The sequence below is a fragment of the Cucurbita moschata genome, unplaced genomic scaffold, assembly GCF_002738365.1.
Source record: "Cucurbita moschata cultivar Rifu unplaced genomic scaffold, Cmos_1.0 Cmo_Scf00016, whole genome shotgun sequence".
Taxonomy (NCBI): domain Eukaryota; kingdom Viridiplantae; phylum Streptophyta; class Magnoliopsida; order Cucurbitales; family Cucurbitaceae; genus Cucurbita; species Cucurbita moschata.
The window spans coordinates 1,337,279-1,346,044 of NW_019268532.1; the positions used below are offsets into that span (position 1 = coordinate 1,337,279).

Below are 8,766 nucleotides of genomic sequence, written 5' to 3' on the forward strand. Positions count from 1 at the left end.
AATAATGGATACCCACCCGGTAAATAGATAAGACTTATCAACGGACTCTCTATCCTTTCTTTTTTGACACATTCCCCACTACCCCATACATAATGTAGAGTAAGACTAATAGTTAGGACTTAGAAAAGAATCAATAACTCACTCGTAAGAAAAGTCCTTCCCGCATCAAGCACTAATAGAGTTTGAACGTCTAATCGGGTAATCATTCAATTAAGAACGAACATAAGCCCGTTACTTTTGATTTCTCTATAATTGGAGAATAGGGCTCTATCCAGTTATTCATTCGACCCACCCCACTTGACTTGACTGACTCTTTCCGCATCAAGAATTCAAATAAGGGGGTTGGCTGCCCTAATCTAGTAAGGTCAAAATATTACTAGAATTTAGCATTGATACGACATGCTACTTTATCCATTCATTCCTTTCAGGCAGGATCAGTCGCGGTCTTACAAACTCTACCGATAGTATGGACGAATCTCTTTCCTCATAGAAATGTGTAAACAAAAGAAAAGATGCTAGCCGCACTTAAAAGCCGAGTAGTCTACCATTGAGTTAGCAACCAACCCCAAAAATAGACAAAACTTCTTATATCACAGAAAAGTCACTTTGAGACCATCATGTCTGCTAGCGGTGGATCTGGGTCGTTACAAATGGTATCAGAGCCAGACACCATACGATGTGCCAGCCTTCTCGCTGTTCCCTGAAGGGGGGGTAGACACGAGGCGGTGTGCCAGTAAAGACGCTGGGCTCCAAAGGGGGTGGATTTGGGGGCGGTCCCACATCGATTGGAGGAAGGAAAGAATGCCAGCGAGGACGCTGTCCCCGAAGGGGGGTGGATTGTGATGTCCCATGTTGGTTGGGGAGGAGAACAAACCACCATTTATAAGGGTGTGGAAACCTTCCCCTAGTAGACGCGTTAGGGGAAGCCTGAAAGGGAAAACCCAAAGAGGACAATATCTGCTAGCGGTGGATCTGGGTCGTTACAACTTAGATCTCAATGCACCGGTAAGTTGTGACATTATTGAGTTTCAGGTGGATGATGAAGCTATTGACTTAAATAAAGAACTAATGGACAAGTTGCTTGAACTCAATGATGTCGACGTGTTTATACCGACCAAGAGTCGATATTTACTTCTCTGCAGTAGCCTGTCAACATGGAGAGAGGTAATTTACTCTCCCATATATTGGATTTTTCTTTGTGATCTTAATGTTGTTTGGACACCTCGAAAACTGATAGATCTTCACTCAGATGACATATTTTAAGTTTGTAAGGGCTAGAACAGTCTCTACTCTGTTTTGAGGCTTGGATTTCCCTTAACTTCTCCTCTAGTTTCGAGACTTCAAAAATTATTGTAGAACAATACTCATACACGAGTGGTTACAATGTCGATCATTCGAATTTATCTTTTGCCCGTTTCTTTTTGTCTTTTTGGGGGCCGGTGAAGAATGAAGATTCTTCTCTTAGCACTTGATAATCATGGCTGTGCATCATCATTGAGTGTATGAACAAGTCGGGCACTCATCATTTGACGTCAGAAAAGTTGTATGATATTTTATATGATCCTCATGAATTAAACGGGGTCTCTTTTACTATTTTGGCCAATCCATGGTGGCGAAGTTGCATTAAATATATATTTGAAAAATAGATGTGTTCCCCATTTGTTTTCCTTTAAGATTCTTGACCTTGAATTAATTTATGGCAGAATTATTCTTTTCCAAATTCAATCATTGTATGAGATTCACAATTGATTGCACTAATAACGAGGCACAAGTGGGCAAATCTTTAGACCACATGACTTTGCTTTTGGAATCTGTTTTTAGGAATAATATCTGAGAATTCTGCTTTATTCTTATATTGCTCAGCAATATTGATTCTGTTTCCTATTTTGAGATCCCACGTCGGTTGGGGAGGAGAACGAAACATTCTTTATAAGGGTGTGGAAACCACTTCCTAACCTATGTGTTTTAAAAACCTTGAGGAGAAGGCCAAAAGGGAAAGCCCAAAGAAGACAATATCTGCTAGCGGTGAGCTTGGGCTGTTATAAATGGTACCAGAGCCAGACACTGGGCAATGTGCCAGCGAGGAGGCTGAGGCCCGAAGGGGGGTGGACACAAGGCGGTGTGCCAACAAGGACGTTGGGCCCCGAAGGGGGTGGACCAGTCCCACATCGATTGGAGAAGGTAATGAGTGCCAGCAAGGACGCTGGACCTTGAAAGGGGGGTGGATTGTGAGATCCCACGTTGATTGGGGAGGAGAATAAAACATTTTTTACAAGGGTGTGGAAACCTCTCCCTAATAGATGCGTTTTAAAAACTTTGTGGGGAAGACCAAAAGGGAAAGCCCAAAGAGACAATATCTACTAGCGGTGGGCTTGGACTCTTGCTTTAAATATTCTAAATTGGTAGATCAACTCAAAAGTGAAATTATAGAACATCAAAAAGTAAAGTACGGGAAAGATTCGAAGTTTCGGTGGATTCTTTATAATAGTCATAAGAAAATCATGCCATTATTAAGATTATCTTGTCATATTCTTGAAAGTTTCCTATCCTAGGTGATACCATCTGAGCCTGATTTCTTTTGAATCCTTCTACGCGTGTCGGTGAGTATATATACTTTATAAGGTTGAATGATCTAGATCATTCAGTGTAGAAAGAAAAGCTGTATGTATTAATTTCACAGGGCCAAGTAAAAGAGAAGCTGATGAATTACATGAGGAAAAGGGGCCGACATTTTGTACGAGGAACATACAATCTTTTCCTGCTGCAGTCCTACACACTTGAGAGCGATGACATGTGGCTGCACGGTTAGTTGCCACATGTACATATTTTTTACTCTTTTTGCTGCCTATAATGTGTGTATGTGTTTTCTGATACCGTTTAATTTAATAAGGTACACTTGATGTTGAAGTGATCCTAATTCTTGGGGATCCAGCAACCATGTAGGCCATAAGGAAGACCATAGGGAAATTTTGCTCTGGCTATCTCTTCAAATGTGGATCCATCTAGTAGCAAAGCATACCCTTCTCCATCTTCCCCACTGACCATAGAGATCACCACCCCTGCATTCAAAATAAACACATTTCAGTTCAACCAAAGCCTTACGTTAGTTTGAATCAAAGACGATTACAAATACGAGAACTTTCGGGTTGTACGTTTATTCGCGTTGTTCACTTGGGGATGATATAGCTACTCACCATCATCTTCTTCTGTTGCACCAGGTCGAGCCACGAAGAAGGGTTCGGAAGGTATAGCGCCCGCCTCGTGCCAATTCTTTGCTGTCTTCTTCACCAAATCAATCTGAAATGAACGAAGGGCAAAAGTGAATTGAGGAAGAAGAACAAAAGTAAGCTCAGATTGGGAAAATGGTTATGGAAGTGTTGCCTTAGTGAGGCTGTTGGGGAAATTGCAGGGTCTTTGGGCTCCACAGGCATAAGCATATCTATATTTCTTGCCCAAGTAAGCAGGGTTGAAGCTGCACATGTCCAACCCTCTGCCATGTTCTTCTGGGTCCAATGCTGCCTCCAGCTCCCCATATCCACTCCCATCCAGTGGTATTCTGAACCTTCCCAGCCTGCACAATTCCGTTTCTATCGGTGAATTTAAGCGTTATTTGTCGTGATTCGACATGCCAATCTGAGCAGAGCACAACCAGACCTTTGAATCTTCCACCCCACGAAACAATTCAAAGCTCTATGGAACCAAATCAGACAGCAAAAGCAAAACAAGATGAACAGTAATCGATCCTCTCCAAACATGTTAACAAATTGGGTTGTAGAAATGTGAGATCCCACGTCGGTTGGGAAAGAAATCGAAACATTCTTTATTAAAGTGTGGAAATTTTTTCCTAGCCGACGCATTTTAACAAACCTTGAGGGGAAGCCCGAAAGAGGACAATATCTATTAGTGGTGGGCTTAGACTGTTACAAATGGTATCAGAGCCAGACACTGGGCGATGTGCCAGCGGGGAGGCTGAGCCCCAAAGGGGTGGACACGAGGTGGTGTGCCAGCAAGGACGTTGGGTCTCAAAGGGGGTGGATTGGGAGGTCACACATCGTGTGGAGAAGGGAACGAGTGTCAACGAGAACATTGGCCCCAAAGGAGGGTAGATTGTGAGATCCCACATCGGTTGGGGAGGAGAATAGAACATTTTTTATAAGGGTGTGGAAGCTTCTCCCTAGCTTACATATTCTAAAAACCTTGAGGGTAGCCCAAAAGGGAAAACCCAAATATGAACAATATCTACTAACAGTGGACCTAGGCTATTACAGAAACTGATGCCCCTCTCTACATGCATACCTAAACACATTCTCGAGTACACTCCATTGGGCCCTCTCCTTCCCAATTCCAAACACTTTTAAGATTAGAGGGAGATTAATCAAACCTAGCATCGGGAAGGGCATCGTTGGGAGTGAATCGACGCAAATTATGAAGCCGAAGTCGGTCCAAGATTAGCGGGTTAGCATTATGTTCACAACAATCAGCTATCACGGCCGTAATTCTTCCCTTTTCGTCCCTCTCCTCGTATGCATTTATGAAATGAAACGTAATGTATAATGGTACTTCAACAGATGCTACCTGGATTTCACTGAAAACATTATAGAAGCTTGTATTAAAATTAACATCAAGACGGATGGAAAAGAACTTACAATTTTTCCACTAGCTTTGCACATGACATGCACATAGGCTTTGGACTCAGGCCGCCACTCAAACTTGTACAACGGCGTTGGCTCCGCCCTCAACAAGTTTTGAGCGCAATATCTCAACGGCATCTCCGGCACCACCACGTAACTCTCCGTCACCGGAAACGAGTGGACCCAACCCGGGGCTGGTCCGCCCTTGCAATTAACCCGACCGATAACTTTACGTTCATTTGAGCCCGGTTCCATACGAACCACCAAATAACCCGGGTTCAAAAGATCTGGCAACAATGTAAGAAATTCAGAATCTGTAACAATTGGATGAGCCGAGTGAATTAGACCGCCAAGTGAATCGCTATACTCAAACTTCCCCACGGTCTCTAACGTGGTTGGGTTGATCATTATTGACCCCTTTTGAGTTTCTGTAAGACAAATGACTCGACCATCGCCAAGCTTCACAACCCCAGTGTTCGCATTATCGGTCAATGATGCACCAGAGAAAAGATTTGCAAGCTCCCCAACGTAGGCAAGAAAGTTATTAGTCTTGGGGACTTCAGAGAATTCACGATAACAAATCTTTTGATTCTTCATGGCAGCTTTATACGCATCTGATTCGATCTGGCGATGGCCTGCAATTAGTTGACCGTTATCAAACTGTAGTTTAACGATCGTAGCATAGCCATCAAAGAGATGCTGAAAGTCATAATCGGCAATATGCCATATTCCAGGTCCATTTCTCAAGTACGTCCCATTCTGCACGAGTCATACATCAAATTAAAAAATTATCAAAATAACTTCGAAATTATCAATATTAATTATTGGACGATTAAGCACGTAAACACAATACTTACAATTAATTAACTCAAAGTTTGAATGAAATATCAGAATCTTAATACGTAACAATAAGCGATCATATCCACGAGAGACTCAAGACAATTTTTTTTAATCTAAGATCAAACCTAAACATAACTCGACGGTTAAGACATTAATAACAACAAAACGAACCAGCCAACAGGGCAATTGGCCTTGAACGGAGAGTTCTCCTTCCCATCGCTCTTGTTGCACGCTAGTCCACGCAACATGATTCGGGCGGGCAGGAGTGTCGATCTCGGGCAATGGAACAACGACAGATGGAGGACGGATCGGGGTGGCTATACTTCTAATGGTGAAGTTGGAAACGGTGCGTTTTGGAGGGTGGATGGATTTGAAGTTAAAGGAAGACATGCAGCTGCCGGCAGCCATGGAAGCCATGAGAGAATTTCTTTTATGATTTGAAAGAGAGAGAGAGAAGATGGTGAGGAGACAATGAATTAAAAGGAGAGTTATTTATAGGGAAAATAATGAGCAATTAAATTTTAAAACATTATATTAAAAAAATATTATACATAATATTCCCTTCCAAAATTTAAAAATTAAATTTATAAACACGTATGACATTCTTCATTTTATTATTTATTTTATATTAATATTTTAAAAAAATTATTTTATTCCAATTTTGGTGGTTATGGAGAGCCCATAGAAATAATAAGAAGGTTATATAAATGTTGAATAATAAGAAACGGTCCAAAAAATGTCACACCACATATAAAATAACATTTTAAACTTTATTATATATATGTTTATTAATTTAATGCAAGATCCAAATTTACATTGTAATTGTATTTTTGACGTATACTTACATTTATATACATACGTACATTTATATACACAAATAAAATAAAATAAAATAAAATAAAAAAATATTGCTAATGCATGAAAAACATGAATTATTTTATGTGATGTCCCACATTGGTTGGGGAGGAGAACAAACCATCATTTATCAGGGTGTGGAAACTTTCCCCTAATAGACGTGTTTTAAAGTCTTGAGAGGAAGTCCAAAGAGGACAATATCTGATAGTGGTGGATCTGGGTCGTTACAAATGGTATCAGAGCTAGACATCGGATGATGTGCCAGCTTTCTCGCTGTTCCCTGAAGGGGGTAGACACGAGGCAGTGTGCCAGTAAGGATGCTGGGCCTTAGAGGGGGGTGGATTGTGATGTCCCACATTGGTTGGGGAGAAGAACAAACCAACATTTATAAGGGCGTGGAAACCTTCCTCTAGCAGACGTCAGACGTGTTTTAAAGCTTGAGGGAAAGCCTGGAAAAGTGTAAATTTTAAATTTAAATTTTAAAAAGTATGGAATAAGACCCACATGAATTATATTATTTTATATGTTTTTTATTAGGTATAATGATTATGATGGAAATATATGCTTAATTTCTAGAAATGTCCATTGAAATTTAGTCACAGGTGACAGCTGATTTTGTATCACCAAATGCTTGAGAATAATGATGACCCAGATGGGACATTTTCTAGTCTAATTTAATGCATCTAACGGTGTAGATCAGAGTAAGTTTTGGCTGAATTGACCTGTAAACGTGAGTATTAACTAAGGTAAAAAGGTAAAATACAATACAGAGTTGAACCATCGAACTAACAAAAGAGAAGAAGAAGCAAGTACGAGTCGAAACACAAACTTACCTGGTCGACCTCATGTGCCTCTAGTTTGTGCAATCTTAATATATCTCGGTTTTGTGCTTTTTTTTTTTATCTAATTTAAAAAGGAATCAACGAAACCCTAAATGGGTCGTTCTTCAATTTGGAGAAAGTTAATTCTTTCTCATACTCTAAACCCTAAATGGGTGATATACAAGAAAAACACGTAGTTAGCCAGCAAGCTTACAAAAAGGTGTAATATTAACGTTGATGCATAAATGAATCACAATCACACCTGAACGAGAGAGATAATTTGGAATAATTCTATGTTGGGTGTCCGTCCTAACGGACATGTGAAGGTCTTCACTCGTAGAAGTAATGGTTATATCGAGTCATCTAGTATCGGATTCGAATTTCAAATTTCTGTTTGAACCCGACCCGTACTTAAATTAATGGATGAATAGAGGTAGAAAATTAAATAATAATTGATATTGGAGTAGTTGTGTGGGCATCAAGTAAAGTAAGACCTTTGTATTTGCTATTGTCTCTTCAATGCCCTCTTAGATTCCCACAAAAATCATTCCCAATTCTCTTGTGTTTTATATGTGGCAGACAAAATTAACAATACCCCACAATAACTAACAACTATATTAATTAATTTCCTTAATCACCTCTTATTAATTCTAATTACTCAATTAGTGGGCGCTCGGAATGCTTCGTTTTAAATTGACCAAGGTTCGAGGTCGAAGCCTCAAGGGGTTGGTCCACCAAGTGAGGCCTTGGCCGACTCCTGAAGGGGTTCGTTATTTAGCCTTTTTTTAGGGATCGATCACTTAAACCTTTTGGCCTACTCTTTAAAGGATTGACCTAATGGGCAAAAGATGATATTTTTAGGTCAATAGGGTATAGAAATCTCTCCCTAATAGACGTGTTTTAGAATCGTGAGGTTGATATCAAAGCCAAACACCGAGCGGTATCCAACGAAGCATTCCTTATAAGGGTGTGGAAACCTCTCTCTAGTAGATGTGTTTTAAGATCATGGGATCGAAGATGATATGTAACAGATCAAAACGAACAATATTTACTAACAATGGGGTTGAGCTGTTAGACGATCCTTCTAAGATCTGGTTGGGATCGACCTAGAATTCTTAGATTCCCGCCTCTTCCTCCCAAAATTCCCTAATGCATAAAATCAGACATATTTTTATAATATAATAAATATTTAAATATATTTTTTACGTGGTCCATTGCAATTATTTAAAATATTAAATTCCCTAATGAATCCATGTAATTGCTTCCAATTTCCAACTTTGATTTTGGGAATATTCTTGTTTAATTAATTAATAATAAAGTGATTATTGGAAATATTGTTTTATGCTTTGTAATGACATTAATTGAAAATACATATTTTAAGTGTTTTATTTAATTTAATTTCTAAATAAATAAAAATCCGGCTGGTTGAGAATTTACCTTCATACCCTTATAAATAAGTACTTTCTTTATTGACGTAATTTTCGATGCATTTGATAATTATTTTTAAAACGTCGTAAAAAAAAACAACATTTGACGTCATTACTAACCTCGACGTATACTTTTAATATTTTAATTTCCACGAAAAAAAAATATAAATGGAAATTTCTTTAAAAAGAAAA

At 39.3% G+C, this 8,766-nt stretch overlaps 1 pseudogene; it reads right to left on the bottom strand.

Moving 5' to 3' along the window:
- Nucleotides 1-2,913: 2,913 nt before the first annotated feature.
- On the bottom strand, nucleotides 2,914-5,888 carry LOC111454603 (annotated as a pseudogene).
- Between the last annotated feature and the right edge of the window lie 2,878 nt (nucleotides 5,889-8,766).